At 43.4% G+C, this 23,228-nt stretch overlaps 1 protein-coding gene across 4 annotated transcripts in view; it reads right to left on the reverse strand.

Moving 5' to 3' along the window:
- Positions 1 to 23,228, reverse strand: part of CNTN4 (contactin 4) — a 286,454-nt gene that overhangs the window by 115,367 nt on the left and 147,859 nt on the right. The gene's annotated exons all lie outside the window — the stretch shown is intronic.

The raw sequence follows: 23,228 nt of genomic DNA on the forward strand, positions 1-23,228 counted from the left end.
TGTAAAAGCCAGGCTAACAAATGCCATCCTCCCCACCCCACCAGCAGACAGGAAAAAGCTATAAAACACTCATATTGAAAAAGCCTCTTTCCTTTAAAATCCTGAAGCCTCAGAAAAGACAAGTCCCTGGGGCAATAACCTATAATCTCTGTCTCATCTATTGCTGGAAAAACAAAGACAACTCTGGCAATGTGTCCAGGCTCTCAATTGATTGAGGAGCCAAACTCTGCAGAAAGCTTCAAGGTGAAAGGAACTCTCTGGCACGTCGCTTCAAGGTGAAGCCTCTTTTCTCTTTTCGGGTTTAAGTACATTAGCCACTGTCAGAAGCAAAGCTGATTCCTGCCAACTTTTTCTATCCAGCTATTTACAGAGAGGTTTAGGCCATGGATTCCCTTCTCAAATATTTGTGAATAAGCAGATTGAATTACCAGCACCTCGTGAGCGATGCAGAACTGCTCCCAGGAAGCAGCAAGAGAGGGATTGTGAGTCTGGCACACTTGGAGCCAAAGAGCTGTGACTTCGTTTGCGCCGTGTCACCGGCCGGGAGACGCACGGCGGGCGGTTCAGTTTGTCAGCAGGGCACTGCGAATCTGCTCCTCCTGGGTCAGGAGCACAAAATTTGCAATTACAGCAAGAAAACACGACGCTGGGTAGCAGGGAATACATCAGGGATGACTTTGACATTTCCAGGAGCAGCGCTGAGGGCCGATGGAACCAGCCTGGAGTAGGCAGCGCTGATGAGCAGCAGTGGGAATATCAAGAATGCTTCCCCAGGAGACCATGCATGACTTACTGCCAACCCACGGGCACAAAACTTCTAAAACAAACAGAGCAGAGAGCAAAACACCTATTTGTTAACTCAGCACACAGTGTGCACATTTCTCCTTGGCTGTTTGGTTTGGGCAGGATTGGAGCATTTCCATATCCCTGAGACGACACTGCGATGGGACACGAGGGATGAAGTTTTATCATCTCCACCTGATGGATCCTTTGGGATCTGAAAGTACCAGTGAGATGCAGCCAAGGTGTGCAGCTTTTATGACAACATCCACTAGCCCAGGTTGCTCCAAGCCCCATCCAACCTGGCCTTGAACACTTCCAGGGATGGGGAAACCACAACCACCTTGCTTGACTTCAAAACTCCCCTCCCAAGGTGTGCTCTGCCACTGGTTCCTCTGTATTTGTGACCCTACAGAAGATCTATTATATTTCCATAAAACAGTTTCAATTGCATTAGAAGCACTCAGTTTAAACCCCTTAAAAAAAAAAAAATTCTGACCCAGCAAGTCTGTTTTAAACAAACTCTGAAGAATAAAAGCCATGTATACCTAAATCAAGGCAGCAAGTTGTTTACTCAGTTCCTTTCCATCTTTTAAAAGCACACAAGCAGGTGCTTGACAAAAAGATTTTTTTTTAATATATAAAGGCTATTTCAAAAAAAAAAAAAAGTAGAATTAAACAGTAAACATGTTCCTTTCTATCACTGACCACTGGCACAGGCAAGTTTTAAATGTCTGCCTCATTACACATATTACACTCTGCATTTTTGTGACTATTTCTAACAAGTTCAACCCATGCCTTAAGAACAATATTTCAATGCAATAAATTAAAATGCAGCTGAATGAATAGTCAGAGAGGGAAATCTCGTGTTTATAATATTATATATTTCTATTTTTTGAGCAAAATTGTCAGCATCATCTTTGTCTGACTGCAAGCCTGGTGGCACCCTGGGTATCTGGGGTTTAAACAGCACCAACTTATTTAGGAGGAGAGAATGATCTCTCTTTTGAAGTGCCACAAAGAGGTAAATCAAAGCCCTTGCTGTACCATGTGCCCTCTGGAGACGTGCCAGGCATCCCAGTGCACAACATCAGGATGCTGGGCAGGCTCCTGGCCCTGGGCAGCAAAACCTCACTCTTGCTGCTACAGCAAGAAAGGGTTTAATCCTGCAAACAGGATCCAGGGCTGTAATCTCCAGGTGGTTCTGTTACATAAATGGATTTAAGGCATTTGCAGTCTGCTGTGGGGACACCGGGCTGGCACCTCAGCTGGTGCAAATCTCCACAGCTGCAGGGAACTCAGTGCAACTGCACCAATTCAGGGCAGGTTGGAGGAACTGTTGTCAATTTTATTATTGTTTTTTAAAAAATGTTTCTGTAGCACCCAGAAGAGCAGGAACAAAAGGCAACCCCCCTCTCCAGTGGGTGATTTCCTGCACAGGGAAGCCACTGAGCTCAGGGTACCTGCTTTGACTCTGGTTTCTGGGGTCACTGCACAACCACCCCAGCACAGGGACTCCCCATCTCTGAAAGTCACCAGTTATTCTGCTGGGTCATCCCTGTAGAGGGACCAGACCCTCCACACACACACAGACAGACACCAGATCCTACACAAACCCAGTGATAAAATTAACACCACTGACTGTCAAATTGAGGGCAGCTTAAATCAAGTTCTCAGAGTTCAATCAGTAAAGCATCAAAGGAGCAGCCAGGAGTACAATTTGTCCAATCTGCCCACGGATAACATGCATTCCTTTAATTTTTTTTTAAATGTTATGAACTTTCAAGGAACACAGCAGGGAAAAGATATCAGTAATAGCTGTCAAAAATCTGACTTATGACTTCTTACACTGCAATTTAGCACTCTCCAAAACCTGCTCAGATTGATGGCATTTGTGAGTAGAGCCTTTCTTCCCCCTGGTGTAACACCACCAGGTTAAGCCTTCAAACACTCCTTACTCATGTCTAAAGAGCAGCATGATGGGGATGCCCCTGAGACAAGAGTTCATCTCCAAAGGTCAATTTAAACCTCCACTGCCCAGCAGAGCTTCAGGAAGAGAAGCTTCTTTTTAAGGTGTTTTTTGTAACAGGAGAGAAATGCTCGTGGAAACATGGTCCTTCAAGCAATATAAGGACATGGAAATGCCCTTAAATTGTGCCAGGGGACGTTTAGATCAGATATTAGGAAAGGTTTGTTCACTGGAAGGGTGGACAGGCTGCCCAGGGCAGTGGTGGAGTCATGTCCCTTTGTGGACGTGGCACTTGGGGACACGACTTAGTGGTGGGTTTAGGGAGTGGCTGGACTTGATCTTAGAGGTGTTTTCCAACCTTAGCAATGCCAGGATTCTATGACATCAAAGAGCCTCAATAACCAAACAGCACAGCCTATCCCAAGGGTAAAACTTCCCCTTGCTTTGCCTGTGGAGACTCTTGTGGTCTGACCCAGAGGATGCCGATACTTCAAACACAAACTTCACGCAAAATATGATGCCAACAGCATTTTCCACAAATAACATGCAAAACAGTCCCTGTGACAGACAGTACCATGGTCTACACACCTTCCAAGGCCTTCCCACCCCCGTGGTGAGCACGGAGAAGTTGTGTGAGCAGCCAAAGTGCTGCTGCTGCTGAGCAGAACTTTGCAGGAGTTTGTTCTCCCCGTGTGCCTGCACAGAGCTCTGCCTGCCTCCTGTCACCCACAGGCACTGAGGACAAACACACAATAATTGCATCTCCAGAGATGAAACAGAGCTCAGTTGCCCCCACGAGGAGGCTCTTGTTTTGCTGTTGACAAAAGGCATTAGGAAAAGCTCTGAGGAAGTGCTGCAGTAAAATGACAACAGGGATAAAAAGCAAACTCAATATCAATGAGGAGAGAGAGTCAACAGTTAAATGGAGGGAGACCACGTGCATTTTCTTCAGAGAAATTCATCTGACTGAGCCCTATTACTTTATAATTAAACCCCAAATTTATTTTATTGTTCAACACAAAATTAAATAAAATGAAATAAATCAGTCACTACGTAACGTCCACTTATGCCAAACCAGTAGAAGCCCTATAGAAGTCACAGATTAGAACTATGGTGCAAATTAATAAATGTTATTCTTTGCTCTGTTTTATTGCACATAGCCCAAAATATCAGGGAGATGGCAAAATAGAGTGAACTTGCATTACTCATCTGAATGCTGTGACCATCTGATTTTGTCAACTGGGAGACAACCAGAGCTGTAGTGGTTTGGTTCTCTCTTTTGGTAAATTGCAAGTCAGAAGTTAAAAGCAAGAAAATTAACAAAACCCATGTAATTTCATTCCAGAGCAGAGAAGGCTTAATGAGTAATGGAAATAATGTGCACTGCTTCAGCAAGTTTTTCATTACAATGGCAAAAAATAATGGCTTTCTCTGTTTGGAAAATTAAGGCTTATACTGGATTGAGAACACGCTACGAAGAACCTCATGGGTTTTTTTTGGTTTTAGATGCCTCAGTGACAAATAAGAATTTCTCTAAGTAGCTTTTTATCTGCGGCAGAGAGCTTGGGGTTTAACTTCTTCAATCAGTGCACCACCACAATGAGGAATATGCAGGAAAAGAAATTAAACAGAGAATAAGTCTTTATGGATCACTCTGCTGTCTGGGCAGAGGGTTGTTCTGTGAGCAGCAAGAAATCAAAGCCATGGAGGACGTTCCCCTTGACCCATTTGCTGCCCAACCCATTGTATCTGAGAGCACTTCAACCAAGAAGTTTGGGGGAAAGCTGGTAAAAGCACCGAGGAAGTGGCCAAAACCAGTTCAATGACAGGGAAATAAATAATTTTCTTAAAACTGCCGCCTTTTTAAATATGCAAGAGATGGAAATGATAATGCATAATTAATACCTGTGAGAATATCCATCAAAAATAGTGCTGGGCTTTCTGCTGATGCACATTAGTGGCAGCATTACTGTGCAACAGTTGAGGAGGAAGTGCCCAGTGAGGGGGATGAAGGATGGTTTCTCTCAGGTGGGTTTGACACAGCTGTGGTTTCACAGCACAAGCACATTTGTTACCCTCAGACCTTAAATAGACACATCCTTCATTCTTCAGTCATAATCTGTCTCACACAGTAAAAAGGTCTTTGTCAATGCTGGAAATGCAAAACATCACTCAAGGCTGGTCGTGTTTGTTCTGCATCAACATAAAGTACATCCCTCTGCACAGTGTTATGAGATTATAGGAGGGTTTGGATTGGAAGGGACCTTCAGGATCATCTTGTTCCACTGCCATGGGCAGGGACACCTTCCACCAGCCCAGGTTGCTCAAAGCCCCGTCCAACCTGGCCTTGGACACTTCCAGGGAAGGGGCAACCACAGCTTCTCTGGGCAACCTAAAAAACCTGTTAAAGTCAAGTATTAATGTCGACTTTGCTGACACCTCAGCAGGTTTCTGGTCCTTCCAATTAACAACCTCTAATTAAGGATTATTTTCCCTATATGAAGTCAACTACCAATTAATTAGTATATCCTCCAGCAAACATACTTAAAAGCTTGTAAGCTGTTGTTTGGGGGTTTATTTTTGTTGGCATTGCTACAGTTTTAACTTTTTTGTCCTTCGAACTTCTAGGCAGACTTCTCCTTAACTCTTTATTCCATGCAAACCTACCCTTGGCTTCTCCCAAGTAAGCAGAAGCAAACTGGGTTACTGCTGAGCAGCACTGCTTTGTTTACCTCTGGAAAAGCATTAAGAGCATTTTAACACTCCAGAACAAATGTTTACAGTACAATACACACTGTGACCGTGTTTGTCCTGCACGGTAATGCAGCAAATATATCCCTTAAATATTGCTCTAATCCCACGGCTGCTTTTTCATCTTGCTGGGTTTATTCAGCGAAAAAGCAGCAAGCTCCTTCTTAAACAAAGGAACTTTTCCCTCCCAGAGGAGCAGTGACCACCGAGGCGAGCAGTGGAGGACACAACCCACACCCCACTCCGGGTCCGTGTCCCGTATCCCGCCCCCGGACCAGCGGTTTGTCTGGAAAACTCATCTACCCCCCACCCCCCCTGCAGCCCCCACCTCTCCCACAGCGGTTCTGCCAACTTCCAATTCACAAAAGCAAAACCTCTTTGGAACCAAAATAAATACTAATCTTAAATTCAATGTACCCTGACAGCAAATAAGTTTGCTGTGCTTACTTCAGCATGAATAAAAAGCCCGCAAGGAGACTCCTACATAAGAGTATATTTACAAGTTCCATTACCCACTGGAGAGATTGATGTAATAAACCTATAATAAAAAGCCTCGTGTTATGGATTTCTCTAATGTTTCTTATCAAACAGCCTGTATTATCTTGGCTTGTGTATTCAATTTAAAATAGGTTTTCAATAAGTGCCTCAGAGCTGGAGGTCATTTTCACTTAGTTTTCTGCCACGCAGGGCTGTGAGTGTCTTTTCCTGCCCTGAGAAACTAAAAGCTGTTTGTAGCACAGTTTATAAAGTAGGCAGAGGGATGGATCAGATGGAACAAGAGTGGGAATATATTATCTGTGCACCTCTTCAGAGCTTCCAGCTCCAGCCAAAGCTACTCGGGGCTCGCACCCCATTACAGCTTATTTTTATGAGGCAGTAGAAAGATGTAGTTGAGATAAAACCAGTCCAAAGAAATTGTTCTGCCACCAATTGTCACCTCATTTGTGTTTCATCCTGTCTAGCAGCAACACAAGCGAGGTGTTTCCCATGACCTGTGCAGGATGACTACCTTGGATCTGCAAGAATTATTTCACCTTTTAGGTAAAAACAGCCCAAAACTGGGACAAGAGATGAGGTGTTTGGAGACACGAGCAACAGCCAAGTGCTTGTACCTATTTATTTTTTCTCTGGCACTGGATTTAGCTAATAACCAATAGTTGCTAATTAGGATTCAAAGCAATTTTCCCTGGGACATATTTCAAATCATCGCAACACAATTTTCCTCGTTTATCAAATCATTTAAATACACTGTTGGTTTTATTTTCAATTCTTAACCCCTTACTCCACAAGCCCCCTGCTCACTTTGGCCCAAGTACCCCAATTTTCATTTTCACCTCCCTTCCACTGACATAATTTCTGCCAAAGCCTCTTGAATTAACCATTCAGTCCCAGTACAACCCATCCACTGGAACCACAGGGTGGGTTTTCTGATTTCAATGGACATGAGACATGAAGCCCATTTATCTACTGATGCCAAAGAGAGCAAAGGAAGCCATCAGGATTTTTAGGCTTTGTGTGTCAACCCTTCTAATCCCTTTTTTTCCCCCTTGTAATAAAATTTTCCTTCCATTAACCATCCAATAGTAGCAATAAAAATCCACAATCCCAAGGCCTGCAAAGAGAGAACAAACCAATGTTTTTTTGGAAACAATTAACGTTTTGCAGAACAAGCTGCTCAAAATATTGCTCTCAAATAAAAGCAGAGAGACATTTTTGGCAAACATGGCTTGCAGCAGTTGGGAATTAAACTGAAATCAAACCCCTTCAATTTTAGGAGATCAGCAGATCCCTCTGCCTTCAATCTCACTGCAACAAGGGTGGAGGGCACCCAGAGGTGAGCAGTGAGCTTGCCATCAGAAAAGGTTAAAAACAGGGAGTTTGTTGTACATCTATTGATGCATCAGAGAGATGGACAACATCTTCCTGTAGCTACTAGAAAGAATCTTTTATCCCTTGGGGACACACCAGAAATATCTTAAAAATAAAAATACATGCTTGCACTTTCACTGTACTGAGATATCTATAATTTTTAGGTTACAATGTGCCTGTTCTATCCTTTTCTAATGACTCATCAATCTCTTTGGTTTTTTCCTCCATGGTTAACAGATTTCTGCTCCCTAACTCCAGATAAGCTGTGTAGGGGTCACTGGGAAGCAGGACTAGGACCTGGATGTCTCACACGTGCTGGGAACAAACTGGCTTCAGCACATTTCAATAAATATTTACTTGCCTTGCTGACTTTTCAGTCCTAGGGGTATCTCCTGAGTACTGTCAGGCTCCAAGAGCTCTCCAGGCAGTTCCAGCAGCTCTGGAAGTGGAACCTCAGGTCTGGGAACATGAAGGAGAAATGGAGCCACCGATGGAAAGTCCTTCAGCCTGGCAGGGATGACGAGGCTCTTCATGGAGATTTTAGAAACACAGGTTGTGCCCAGCTATTCCCTGACTCAGGGCAAAACTGAAACTTTTCTAGGACTGTGTCTGCAAAAGCAGCCCTCTGTCTGGCTAATAAAACTGTAGATGTCACCAGGAGCTGTTAAAATTACACACTTCAGTACCCAACAAAGTGGAGTTGTTTTCACCAGTGCTAAACACCTCCCTGTTGTGTTGAAATGTGTGGAATTTAGAGCACATTAACACTTCTGAAATCAGGTCCCTTTTCTACCTTTTGGCTTGTATTCAGCATTTCTGAATACAGATGTGAGAACTCCAGACAGCTGAAATGATGAAGAGAAGCAGAAAAAGTGCTCCTACTTCAAGTGAAGTCTCCATGAGTAATGAGTGAAATCGGGGGAGAACAGAAATCCTCCTAATGCCCAAAAATCCACCAATATTCTCCAAAAAAAATCAGACAGAGCCTTTGGACACCTGCAGGCCTGAGGTGGGACTCTGGAGTGCTCAGCACGGGAAAGACATGGAGCTGCTGGAGAGAGTCCAGAGGAGGCTCTGGAGATGCTCCCAGGGCTGAAGCCAGGTTGGGAGAGCTGGGGGGGTTCACCTGGAGAAGAGAAGGCTCCAGGGAGACCTTAGAGCCCCTTGCAGGGCATAAAGGGGCTCCAGGAGAGCTGGAGAGGGACTGGGGACAAGGCATGGAGGGACAGGAGAAGGGGGAATGGTTTACCACTGCCAGAGGGCAGGGTCAGATGGGATATTGGGCAGGAATTCCTGGCTGGGAGGGTGGGGAGGCCCTGGCACAGGGTGCCCAGAGAAGCTGTGGCTGCCCCTGGATCCCTGGAAGTGTCCAAGGCCAGGTTGGATGGGTCTTGGAGCAACCTGGGCTAGTGGAAGGTGTCCCTGCCCATGGCAGGGGGTGGCACTGGATGGGCTTTAAGGTCCCTTCCAACCCAAACTATTCTGTGATTCTATATAATAAGATGCTTGAAAAGTCTAAATTCCATTTGCTTTGATCAGCTTAAATATACCCTTATTGTTTTCATAACACAAGTCAGGTCGTTTTTTGTTTCGTTTTGATTGCCTTTTTCCATGTTATTTAACAGCCTTTAAAAGGAAGAGGATGCTCAGGACCAAACTTTAATGGAAGACCTTGAACAAATTATTGTAAAAGAAAATTTGAATGCTTGATAATTTAAGTGTTATTTTTTTACTACCAATGTGAATCCAACCCTAGCAAATTAAAACAGGAAGAATTAATTGGATATGCAAATAAGATTATTCACTATATAAATCTAATTACATACCAATTTGCTTTAACAGCATGAAAAAGGAAAAAAAAAAGACTCTTTGTAAATTGTTTTAAAAACCACCTGTAGCAGAACAAAGGGGAAAGGCTGGATTTTAAAGGTGCTCGTTGTCAGTACTAATAAAACAAGGTATTTTGAAGATCTCATCAAGAATCCCATTGTAATGGGCACCCTGCTCAGTCCCCTGATTTACGATGTTCCATTATTAGTTTTCAAGTTCTTTCCCCCAGGAACAGACAAAATGGGAAATAATGGGTGATTCTGGTCTCAAATCCTCACTTTTTTGAGCTGGTCCAGACTTATGGACATGCCTGGCCCCGGAAAACCAGGAGCTCTGGCTCTGCAGGCTGGGGTGGCACCAGACATGCCACCAGTGGTCACTGGGCACCTGCTGCTGCTCACACTGAGCCCCTGCAGCTTCCTCTGCCACCTTTAGAAAACAAAAAGGGACAAAGGGATAATTAGCAGAACCCCACACTGCAGTGAGGAAGATTTCTCCAGGGGGAAAAAAGCCTGTTAATTCAGGAGCCTTTTGTGTCCAAGAAGCAAATTACACAGATAGCCAATTTATTTCTTTGAATAGCTACTTGTCGGGAAGAGGAAAAATTATAAATGAGATCACTGGAATTGATTAAGATACAGAAGAGCTGAGACCATAATTAGTGTCCATGTGCCATCCCTGATAAAGGATCCCAATAAGTCCTTTTCTCTGACTGTACATTGAATTTTGTCACATAACTCTGGTTCCTTGATTCACGATTGGACATCTTAAAACAATCTGGAGTAAACAGCACTAAAATTGAGATCCAGAGAATAAGAAACACGGAGCGGCCCCATAGCCACCACAACTTGACTCCCAGAGCCCCTCTGCTCACTGCACCACTTCCAGGTGCCACAATTCAATTTCCTTCCCAAAAAACCAAAGACAATTAAACCAGACAAACAAACCTTAATGCAAGGCTTCAGCCTTTTCGACTCAGCTTTCCTTCAGGATACTAGTTTTTCCAGAATCTCTTAATTGTTAAGCACATGAATATCTTTGCCCTTGTCATCTCACTGATTCAGACTGACACATTTTATCAGCTGACGCACGTTAAAAATGTGTTTGTTAGTGGTGGTTTTTTTTTCCAAACCTATGTTATGACATCTCTTAAATGCCAAAATCCTCGCTAACTGCTGTATTTTCATTCATCTCCTAAATGCTTTCAGAAGGAAGCAGTAAAACGCCAGAGAACGTCTACACTGAAAAACAAGAAGGGGTGGTTCAGTTTTACCAGTAATTGGATGTCACTTTAAAGAAAGTTACAATGAAAAAAGTGTTTTAAACACAACACCTTGTAAGAGCTGTGAATGCCAGTGCTGACTCCAACGTGTAAGACCTCACAGGATAACAACCTTTCACAAATCAATCCTGCAAAACACTGACGGGCACATTCTGCTCGTACCACCCAGAGAAACCAACACCATAAGCACATTTTCTACCCAGCCAGCAGGTTTCAAAAACAGCACAACCACACCTGAGTTTCTGTGCAGGAACGAATTGAAATCGTGACTTCCAATAACGTTTTAAAAGTTCGATTCGACCACACCCAAAGAAATTAAGGACAAACAGCAACCACACCATTAATGCCTGCAGTGACATCAAGAGAACATCCTTATTCCAGGAATAACTGCCAGTACTCAAGAGCTATGGAGAAGATTTCTCTGCCCCAGATTCCAGGTCTCCTGTGCTCTTCTTATTCAGCTTCGTTAGGCAGTTCCTGACTTTTCCTAGCTGTCCAACCTCTGAGCAACCTGCTCTAGTGGAAGGTGTCCCTGCCATGGAGGGAGTTGGAACTGGATGGTGAGAAGATCCAGCAATTCAGCTCCAAGATCACCCAATTCCTTGTGTCGACTCTTGCCAACAAAGCATTTTGATTTTACAAATGAACCCTAAATCCTTCATCAGTGTAACACCAGAGTACCCCCTTTCCTGCACCCTGAAGTGGTTTAATTTTAAATTTTAATTTGTAATTTTAATGTTGAGCGATACCTTTCAAATGCTGCTATTTCATGGTGAGGGAGAACTGTGAAAGAACACTCATTTTCTACTCTATTCTTTTGCACACAGGTACATTGAACAAGGAGACATCACCCATGTGCTTTAAACATGGTCTGGATCATGAAGCAGCACCTAAAACAGCCCAGAATCACATCCTGAGCTGGGAGGGACCCACAAAGATCACTGAAGTCCAACTCCTGCTGGACTCTTTTAGTGCTTTTCAGACACTTTAAAATTTTGAATAGTTCTACACACTCCCACCCAGCTTGCACTACATGTGTAGGGAAATAAGTTGCACCTTTTAACTCCACTTCCCTTTCCAGCACCTTGGGTTGGAATTGCAGCATTCCCAGGTGGCCAGCTCAGTGCCTCCCTGTCCCCAGGGTCCCTGATGTAACCCAGGCACACTCTTACTGCTTCTCTCCTGCTGCCATTTCCCCAGGGAAAGCTCCAGCAATTCATCACTCCCCCCGCTGCTCCTGCAGCCCCGACTGCAGAGGAGAACATGTTTGTAAACAAACATCCATCACGGCTGTTTGCACATGTCTGTGCCTTCCCCTCCTTTGAAATCTTTTTTTGCTCGGTGATGTTTTGATAAATACAACTGTGTTTGTGCAACCATCACCTAGAGCCTCGCTGCAATTAGCACTGAAGGGGTGATAACCAATTATGAGGTTATTTAACGATTCATAAGCTGCAGAAAAGATTTAGTGGTGAAATACAGGAATCACGTGACAGGACCAGTAGGACAGAGGAAACCAGGAGCAGGACAGCAGAACATGGAGATCCTGGGTAATTAAAGCACATGGAGCGAGTTCCTGAGCTGGTTTTAACGGGCATTTTTGACAGAAGTCAATATATGTGTTCAAAATTAGGTTGCCCAGAGAAACTGTGGCTGCTCTACCCCTGGAAGTGTCCAAGGCCAGGTTGGACGGGGCTTGGAGCAACCTGGGCTGGTGGAAGGTGTCCCTGCCCATGGCAGTGGGGTGGAACAAGATGAGCTTTAAGGTCCCTTCCAACCCAAATGATTCCATGATTTTGAGCTGCACTATTGGAGGACTGGGGTTATTTTTCAGCTCTGACAAACCTGTTCTTTCCCAAGCAGCACAGGGGAGGCAGGACCCTGCAGGGAGCAACCAGGAAGGCTCTGACGGGCTGCAGAGGTGATGCTGGACTATCCATGAGGCTGCTTTCCAGAGAAAGCATCTTTCCCCAGCAAACCTGCCCCAACTCGAGCTGTTCAGCTCAACTCACTCCCCTCAGTGCTGATCCCAAGCACTCCTGATCCACAGCTCTGCACAGAAACACCTCCCTGACCACGGGCACAGCCCCTGCTGCACACACTGCTGCTGATCCTACAGGGCAAACTCCACGTTTACCTGCGTGGCTGGAACTCGGAAGAATTAGAAACTCCCATTCCAAAGCTGCTTCCTAGTCCTGGGAGCTCATGAGACAGGCATATTAAATGAGCAATAAAATGCAACTTAATGGGGTCGATGTTAAATTAGTTTCAATTATCAAACCCCATTTTAACAAAATGAATGCCTGGCTTCCTTCCAGGACTCACATAATTTACATGGGAAAGCAGTAGGGTCTCCCTCCTCCCACTAACTGATGGCACGTCTCTCCATTGCCTTTCTTTAGGGAACAACTTCCATATTCTATCCTCATACACCAACAACATCCAAGAAAAAAAAGCAAGCATGCAAGTTTGTGTAGGAATGCAAGAGAGATCAAGAAATGTGACTGTTAAACTGAATGAAGCAAAATCAGTATTAATAAATTTGGGGAAATTCTGTGCAGATTATTTAGCAAATAGTTGTCTGAACAGTGTTATCATGAGGATATTACAAGTGAGAAAACACACAGGGAACCTCTGCTTTTCTCTAAGGGAAAAGAGGACACAGGTTTCATAGTATATACCAGGTTATTTAGAGCTTGTAAGTAAGAAAAGGCAACGCCTTGCAGATGCTGGAAATCCGTTATCATATTTTGAAATGAGCAGCTCACATTAGTGAGGTTAATAAGGAGCCAGTGCCTGTCCTCCCTCTCTGGAAAGGGGATGGGGAATCCAGTACATGAAAACCCAAGAATCAGCACAGTTTTTTCAGTTTATAGAATGAGATGCAGCCATTGCTGGTAACTGTTCTTGGCCACTTGACTCGAGAATCCCAGCTGGGCTTCCTGACTCACAAGAGGCATCATCTCGATATTGCTACGAGGGAGCTTTTCTTCCAGTGGAGGAGCACATATTGCAGTAACAGTTTGATTATGTGCTGTGCTGCCTTTCACACTTGTTTTCTCTCCTCAAGTGCTTCAATGTTCCCAACCCACAGGGACTGAAGAAACCAAACACATGCAAACACACACACACACAGAGTAGGAAAAGCACCTCCCAGCTCGCTCTCACCCTCTGCCCTGGTTACAGCTGGACCCCTCAGGTTGCCCCTATCAAGCCCTCCCCGCTCCAACTCTCCCCATTTTGAGGTCCATAAGAGATATTTTTGGGAGGCTGTTTCAATTATTCTTTCAGCCCTGTCATGATGTTAGTCACCATTTCTGCACTGGTAGATATAACACTCCTCTGCCTGAGCTGTGCTCCCACATCTCTGACTCTTTCAAAGATTCTTCTTTCCCTCAAGAAGAAAACCACAAGACCAAAGCTTGTCTCTCTTTAAGCCTTTCTTCCTGCTTTTTTAGCTTTAATTGTCAGTAAGTATCATCCCTTTCAATAATGTTTATGATTTCAGAGCTGCCTGTGCTGCCTTTCTGTGGGTTTGGTCACAGGGCACTTGTGCATCCACCAAAAAGCAGGTTGGAACCACTGACACACCACAGGCACTGGATCTGCACCCAAAGCGATCACAAAATCAGGACAACTGGGAGAGGCAAAAGAACATCACACGTCCAGTTAGTGCCAAACCACCCCAACCTGGACTTCAGCAGTAAAACTCAAAAATACAACGGTGCTGTCACTTTTATCACATATAATCCATATATAAACCACAATTTGATGTAGGTTACTGGACACAAAGTATTTGGAAACAGTTTTTCCGTTGCTGAGGAAGTGCATATTTCTCATCTTCATTCCACCTGCCCATCCAGCTGCTTCCAGCCCCTTTTTATCTCCTGCATTACTCCCTGCCTTCATAGCCCACAAAGCCCAAGCAGAAACCTGCCTTCTTTCAAGTCCCTCTTCAGGTGTCTCCTAGCAAAGCCCACACAGTGTGAACCCTCAGAAAATGCCATTTCATGTGGACCATATGAAAACAGAAGGAGAGTGAATGCTCCAGGAATAAAGCTTGATCTGGCTCTCAGTGAGCATCTCCTGTCATCTGCTGACACACACACAGAGCTCGGAGGGGCAGAGAGAATTTATTCTTCCCAGTCTCACTGAACAGCCATTACATTATCCCTGTTAAAAAAGCAAAAACAAGGATAACACTCAGAACTTTGTCAGGGATGTACCTGGAAACTATGAAGGCTTAGAAGGTATGAATTAAAAGATGCCATAGCAGGAATTTTAGGCATAAATTGGTGCTCTACTCAACAAGCACTGGACAAACTCAAACAAAGCTTTCCCACACAAACTGCTTATTTTCTTTCCAGCTGTGCAACACAAACATGGGATGTTTTATAAATGACAATATCCCTTAAAACAGATGCAATCTTCAGGCATTCAAACTCAGAAAAGTGGAATTAAGACACATCAACATATTAAAATAGCTCTATTTTTCATACTTTCCCCCACACCTGGAAAGTTTAATGAAGTTTAAAGTCACCAGCTTCAGCTGAAGATGCTGACTGCTGCCTGCCTAATTAGTTGCCTGTCTCATTGATTAGCAACTTCTCCAGTACTCCATTATAAATTGTTGTAATGCTTGCCTTGCTTCACAGCCTAATTAATATGATATAGACTATTTAACAATCGTGTCTTAGCCTGATTTATGAAGTTAAATACCTATATCTTATTGCAGAAAAAAAAATCCAAATACAGAAAGAAAAACAAACGAGCACTGAAGGGGTAATGTGGAAGTTTTGATTTTTTTCATCATAATACACAGGAAATCTTTTCTAAAACTTGCAATAATGAGTCAGTGCAGGACTGTCATGAGCATATCCTTAATTTCAGAGCACAGCCTGTGACAGCATTTGACAAATGCTTCAATAAAGCAGCATTAAACAATGCTCAGATGAATGAGCTGCACCACAGCATTCTGTGCTCTATTCATTAAAAGAGTATTTATTGGAGCAGCCACTTATTTGCCACAGACTGACTTTGAGCACAAACTTGCAAAAATACACCAGCATCTGTTCTATTTAATGGCCCAAATCCTGTAAGACCTGGAGCACTTTTGACAACCAGTGCCTGGCTGCAGAAGGGAACAGGAATTTCTAGGAGAGACCCTACAAAAACCTGCAGAGGTGGTGAAAAGTCACATTTTCTGTATGAAAAACATCAGCCAGCAATGCTCTGCCAGCCCATGTACTCATTTATATGTCAGTAAAGCCTAATTCTGTTATTGCCCAAATTTACAGTACTATAATTATCGAGGTTGAATTGACCCTTTCCCCTTTTATTCCGTTTGGATGATCTCCCTTGATTGCTGCTTAGCTGGAAGACCTTTATCCAAGTAATGATGATCTCTGCCAACATCATTTTGAGCCAGTTAATGCTCCACTGCACGAGGGGAGGGGCAGGAGGCAAACCCAAGAGATTTAACCCCAAAAGTCTGAGTGGGAAGTTGTTCCCCCATCCCTGTGCTGCTCTAAATGACAAAAATCCCCACAAAAGTGGGGAGAGAAGGGATGGAAATTTTGTGCCTACACAGGGAAGTATCAGGGGATCAAATCCTTACACAGGATTTAATTTGGACTAGTTTTTGGACTAGTTAAGCCAGACTTTCCCCAGCAACTGAAGACAACCAGCAGCAAACACAAGCTCCAAGCCCTGGTGCCTGGTCCAGCAGATTTCACTTGGCACCACATCTCTTACCTCTTGTTCTCCTCAAAGACTACAAAGTTATTACAAAATTAAGTCCCTCTCCAACAATATTTAGATTTTCTAAGCATCGTGAAGTATTTTGCCTCTAAAGCAACAGACTAATCACCTCAAATTTTGCCATAAAAGTCCATTTTTATTGGTAATAAATAAGTGGTTTGGGTCCATATTCTCCCTAATTTGATAGATGTATGGAAAAGTAGGTATTTCTGTGACTCCCTAAATGAGATTTAATTTCAATATCTACACATTAATTCAAATGCAAAGGAGCTAAATTGAAAAGAAGCATCATATAAAACACACAGGGGATCAATACACAGCCAGATACTTGGAACATCTGCTGATAAAAATGTCTGCATAGTCTCTGTTTTATTTGAAGTGCATCATCTCACCTCCATAACTTTTGAGAAAGATGTAATTAAACTTGCCCAGATGGACTTATGAGAAAAACATAATATACCTAATCATCTGCATAGAAAAGAGAAATGAGAAAATGGCATTGATATGGTCTCTAACTTTATAATTTGAGAAATTATAGCCTGAATCAGTCAGGTCCCATCTGCTGACAGATCAGGAACATAAAATGGGCACAAACCTCTGGTGAGGCTGAGTCCAACCCTCTGCAATCACAGGAAAACTTGCCACATAACCCCTAAATAACATTTTCTTAGCTCTCCTTTCCACCCATGTACAGCTGAGTGATCCTGTAGAATCCCACTTTAGCACCTAAAAGTCTTCTGGTTTCAGTTTAAATGAGTTTTTGTCCACTTCAGATTTAATCTTTCTTATGCCAGTGTGCTCTCAGCTCCAACAATTCTTCCCTTCTGAGTTTTTCCCCCCATTCACTCTTTTTTCTCCCCTCGTTTAAACCATTCCTTTCTAATCTCCAGCTTCAGCTGCCCCACACTAGAATTACAAGTCCTCTGGCTTCAAACCTCTGTGCCTTGATATATAAACCCACATTATTATTAGTTATTATCACTATTAATTATTATTACTACTTTTCAACTGGTAGTAATGTTTCTTGGCATACAGATTGAATTCAACCAATGGTTACCAGGCTTAGGGGATTTAATGTCATACCAGAATCCAGACAATCCCAGCAAAGGAATAAAACCAAGAAAAATGTTAAAATCCACACAATTTTCCATAGCAAAGGCTGTTCCCTGCACAAGTGACCTGTGTTTTCACCCCATCCCACCTTCCACTGTCCTCTCCTGCCCCAGCTGCCACTGAGAGCAGCCTTGTATTCCAGAAAATGCCTTTTATTCCAGAAAATGCCCATCCAAAGCTCTCAGCTGGAGTACCTGTTTAGCACTACCTTTTATTGCTAATTTACTGAACACTTTTAAGCGGCTTTTAAAAACTTTCCCGAGGGAAGACCAACAACCAGGAACCTCCAGCTGTGTGTGTGTCTGGCCAGTGAGGTCAGATGGTGTAAAAAATCAAGTTTTCAGTGGAAAACCTGTAACTCCCTGCCAGCACAGCGTGGTGGGGTGTCACCCACAACCTCAGCACCCACTGCTGGGGGACAGGCAGAGCTTTTAGGGATCCTCAGGAGAACTCTGACATGAAGCTGTTACAATGACAATGGCATTTTCAGCTGGCCCTGGGCAGAGTGGTGATTTCACAAACCTCATCCCCTGAGGCCTCTGGAGATCAGGATGTTTAAGTCAAGCCTGAAACCTCTGTAGATGGGGTCATTTGCTCACATTAACCATAACTCAGGCCCAAGGACACTTATGAGCTGTCCATGTGTGCCCTGTGGCCGAGAAGGTCAATGGTATCCCGGGATACAGGAGAGACAGCACTGCCAGCAGGTCACAGCAGGTGATCCTGCCCCTCTGCTCAGCCCTAGTGAGGGTTCACAAGCAGTTTTGTGTCCAGTTCTGGGCTCCCCAGCACAAGAGAGACGTGGAGATCCTAAGGGAGCCCAGTGGAGCACTAAGGGGATGAAGAGGGAACAGGAGCACCTCCCTTATAAAGAAAGGCTGAGGGAGCTGGGCTTGTTTAGTCTGCAACCACAGAATATCCCGAGCTGGAATGGGCCCATAGGGATTATTAAGTCCTGCTCCTGGCCCTGCACAGGAGTGCCCCAAGAACCCACCACGAGCCTGAGAGCCTGGAGAAGAGATGACTGAGAGGGCTCTTGTCAGTATTTATAAATAGCCGAGGGGCAGTGCCAAGAGGATGGAGCCAGCTGCCTGGCAATAGGATGTCCCCTGTCCTGGCCCATCTGTCATCCTGATTATCCCCATTAAAGGAGAAGTGGGTACGTGACCAATGTCACCTCCCTACAAGATGGTGCCAGCAGGGTGAGGAGCAGAGGGCTGGGGGGGACCACATCCCTTCCTAAATACAGGAGTTTGAAATGAACAAAAAACCCCTCTGGAATAATCAGAAAAAAACCCCAACCAAAGTTATTAAAGGCAAGATCTGCTCAGCAAACCCTTCTCCAGCACCACACCAAGGGTTGGGTCGTGTTTGAGGAGCAGTTGCATCAACAGGAGCCATTCCCTGCTCCGTCTGCTCCGAGTGCTGTGCAAACATTAATTAGGCAGTCGGGGCCAGAAATGCAAAGCGCTGCAGAACTGACCAAAATATAAATTAATTAATTATGGGGCTGCAACAGATTAATCATTTTGCAGCTGCCCAGTAACATCAAAGCACCAGCCGTGGGAACTACACGGCACCGGGAAAAAAATGCTGAACAAATTGAACTGCGGCACCGTTTATAGGAGACCATCATTTAACATGTACAACAGTTCTTCTGGCTTTCATTATTTATATTCAGACATGAAATTAGCTGAATTTCTTTTCTATGTAAGCTACAGCTGCTTGGATAGAAGCAGGAGTTCAAACAGGCCTGTGAATACTCCTCCTTCCTATGAATTTGAGTTTTAATTTTTAACAGACTCGAATGTCTGATTTCATTGGAATATATTGATAGAAATAATGATGATTTTTGTGCCTCACAATGGAAAATATTTGACTATATATTGGTCTTTTTGCCCATGAATTACATAGGCATGCTCTAAATATTCTGCTCTGAATCACTGGTGAGGTATTGGTTATGCTGTATCAGCATGTGACAAAAGGAGAAAGAATGCCTGGACAGGCATTTCTAAGAATATTTTCCTGTAAAAAACAGTTTTGGAAAAAAAAAAAAACACAACCACAAAAAAAAACAAACCAAAACAAACAACAAACCTGCATTGAATAAGCTTTACAGAGATATTTCTCTTTGTTTTCTGACTTCTGCCATCATGTGCATCTTCACCCATTTAAAAAAGGCATTTTTCAAGAGATAAGAGGTGAAGTGATGCTTTTATTCCACCTTATTAAAAAATATGATAAATTTGATACTGAAAAATATGCTGCTGCTCCTGGATTTGAGGAATTAAGGGTGGGTGTTGCTGGGATACCACGACACCAGTGACAGGCTCCCCTGCACTGACAGCTGGCCAAAAGCCCACTCATAAAACCCACTTAACCCCTGTTCTTACAGCTGAAATAAGGAATAAACTTTGCACATGTGGGCTTCTCCATATTAATTCCTCTTACTTTTCAAGCTGTGAGAGGTAATAGGGCAAATATCTAAATTCTGGATACGAGGAGCACTGTGAAACTCCAGTTTTTCACATAGTGGGGTGTAGACAAGCACTGGAATTGCAGAGTGACCTACAAACCACTCTGAGGGAGCAACACAGGGACTTCTAACCTTCAGGATCACCTTCCACATTCCACCAAAAAAATTCCAGTAATCTTTGTGCAGCCCATTTAACCTATTACAAACCAGAGGTTTACACAGCTGGGGGGTTCACTATAAAGCCAATTTAGCAGAGAGAAAGAACAGTGTTTCCTTATTCATTCAAATCAGGGTAAAACAAACACTAGAGTCTGTGTTTGAGCTGCAACAGCACTTCCCCTCTGATAAAACTTGTAGAAACAGCAGCATTATTACAGAGCTACAGGACAAATTCATTTATTGAGGACACTGTTTACATGGTGCTTTACTAAGAGAAAAAGAAGGGCTGTCTTGCTGGTTGGTTTATTTGTTGCGAGCACAGATCTTCCTTTTTAAACAGCAAGAACAAGCAGAAGGCAGAAAGCAAAACATCCAAAAAAAAGATGAGATGGAGATCAGGGAGGGCAGGAGAGCAAGGCAGACCCCAATCACACCCACAGCAGAGCAGAAACACTTCCAAAAAGCTACAAAAGGTTCTTTTTCTGTCTTCTGTCTGTCCTGGGTTTGGCTGGGATAGAGTTAATCTGCCCTCAGTAGCTGGTGCAGTGCTGTGGTTTGGATTCAGGAAGAGAATAATGTTGAGAACACACCAATGCTTTGCTTGTTGCCAAGTGGTGTTTACCCAAAGTCAAGGACTTGTTTTGTGTCTCAGGCTCTGCCAGTGAGGAGGAGCACAAAAAAAAAAAAAGATAGGAGGGAGAACGGCCAGGACAGGTGACCCAAACTGGCCACAGGGATATTCCAGTCATATATAAATATTATATATTTATATATATAAATATATAAACTGGGAGAATCACCTGGAAGGGGCAGATTGGGGTTGGGGGACGAGGTCTGGCATCGTTCAGTGGGTGATGAGCAATTTTACTGCACATCACTTGTACTTTTCATTATCATTATTATCATTTACTCTTATTATACTTTTTTACCTTGTTTCATTTATTAAACCACTCTTATCTCAACCTACAAGTGTTATTTTTGATTCTCCTCCCCACTGCACCGGGGTGGGGGTGAGGTGAGTGAGCAGCCTCGTGGTGCTTAGTTGTGGTTTAAGCCCAGCTTAAAACCCAACACCCCTGTAAAACGTGAGGGGATCTTCAGGGGTTAAATTCCCCTCTAAAATATGCATATGCACACTCAGACATTAATGTGTCTGTGTGACTGCAGCTCATTAACATGCAAATATGACTTCAGCACTGAGACTCCCTGCTCCAGGAAGTTAATGAGGCAAAGGATGGCACAAAAGTCAGGAAAACACAGAAAATTTCCTTTCATACTTGTCCAGCACATTCCAGGCCCACAGACTATGCCACATCTTCATCAGTGTGGTTGCTTTGGCTCATCCTGTGCAGTGGCTTTTGTTTCCATCCCTGTTCCCAGGCTGTACACAAATGCTTTTTGGGATATGTGGGGCTGCCCAAGGGAGAGCATTTCTTAACAAGGTCAGGACTTGAAGAGCTTTGTGTTACTTTGCACAGCCTGTTCCACCTCTCGTCCTATCTCCAAAACTTAGGAATTATCAGCACCACAGCTGCTATTTAAGGAAGTTGAGAGCCTGAACTAATCAGGTCAATTTGGCACCAAAGCAAAACTTCTGAAAATGTAATCAGAACCCCATAATTGATAGACATCAAATATTAAGTCCAAAGAAAGCAACAGTAATTTTTAGCACTACAACCTCAAAACAGCAAGGAAAAACAGTCTGACAAAGATGGTCCCAGCTTGGGTGATGGCTCAGAAAGACCTTTAGTTTTATGCAATTTCTAGTAAACAGATGTTCATTTAGGAAGCACACACACTAAAAAAAGAGCCTAAGTAATGATAGGACTGGTGGCTGCTGGAGCCCCCCAGTTGTCCCTGAAGGGGCACAGGGATGGTGGGACCACTCACTTCCACAGGGCTTTGTCAGGGCAACACCCCAAAAACCTCATCCTCCCCCAGCTGTGCTGCTCTTTGCAGCAGAGGCAAAGACAAGGGTGATATCTGCGTGTCTGACACTGCTTAGAACCAAATAAAGGTATTCAATTTTCAGATTGAACCTTTTTTTTCCACAGGTAACTCAACAGTTAAGTTTCCCAGTCTTTTAAGGGTCCACAAAGCACTATAAAGATTTGTTAGACAACTTTCTGCACACTATTTTGACCTTTTTTCCCTTTACATAATTAATTTATTAATATTTTTTTTCACAAAGGCGCATCAAGAGGTCAACATGGAAATATAAGATTCCTCCTTAACTTCAGACTGTTCAGCAGCCAGATGTGTGTGCTCATAACAGCACACACAAAACACAGCTTGGGAAGCAAAGCAAGAGCATCCCCTGCTAACAGCACTGTGCCCAAATGGAAAAGCAAAGGGAAACAGCTTCACTCATCACCAAAGAGAAAACTTGCACAAAACTTTGGGCACTTCTTTCCCCACAAATCTCTAAATCTCCCTCAGCAGGACAGAGAATCTGAAGCCTGAAGACACTCAGTGCACTGCAAAGAGGAGAAAAAATGCTGTTGCTGAATGGTGTGGGAAAAGCCAGCGCTGATGAGATGCATTTTTATAAATAACAGATGGAAAAGATAAGGACAACCCTCCCCAACACATTCTCCTGAAACTTTATTTTGCTGATCCTGACCATTTCGCAATAAATATTTTAGGTCTGGAAATTACAGTAAAAAGTCTTTTTTCATGCTTTTGTTTTTCCACTATTTTGTTTATGTGCTTGAAATAAAGGCTCACAGTCGATGCATTCCCACAGCCCGACTTCCCTAAGGTTGCAATTCCTGAAACACGTGTGGGCTCTGCATTGCAGAATCTCTCTGCATCCAATTTTCTGCCAGCTCAGAAACTGTCAAAGCACATTTAGAAAGACTTGGAACCAAATTTCTAAAATAGGTACCCCTAAGTACCGGAATAAAAATGGCTTTATGTTCAGTGGAGCTCAGCAGAAGAAAGTAAACACCATTCTAAGTAGTTAGCTATTACCTAAAATGCTGAAAAAGTACCCTGACAGTGAGCACATATATAAAAGGGAAGAAAGCAGAAGCCACTAAACAAAGCAGTAAAACATTCTGAGCAAGCAGCAGATACATTAGAGCAATCCAGGTGATATAAACAGTAATTAAAACTTTAAACCTTCTCTCAGAACAAAATACATGTTAAAGAATAATAATGCCAGTTTAAGGAGGAAAAAATCAAGGATAAGGGAACAGCAAGGAGAGAAAGACTCAAAACAGCCTTTGACAGCCTGG

This window comes from Lepidothrix coronata, unplaced genomic scaffold (assembly GCF_001604755.1).
Source record: "Lepidothrix coronata isolate B3197 unplaced genomic scaffold, Lepidothrix_coronata-1.0 Scaffold134, whole genome shotgun sequence".
Classification (NCBI taxonomy): Eukaryota; Metazoa; Chordata; class Aves; order Passeriformes; family Pipridae; genus Lepidothrix; species Lepidothrix coronata.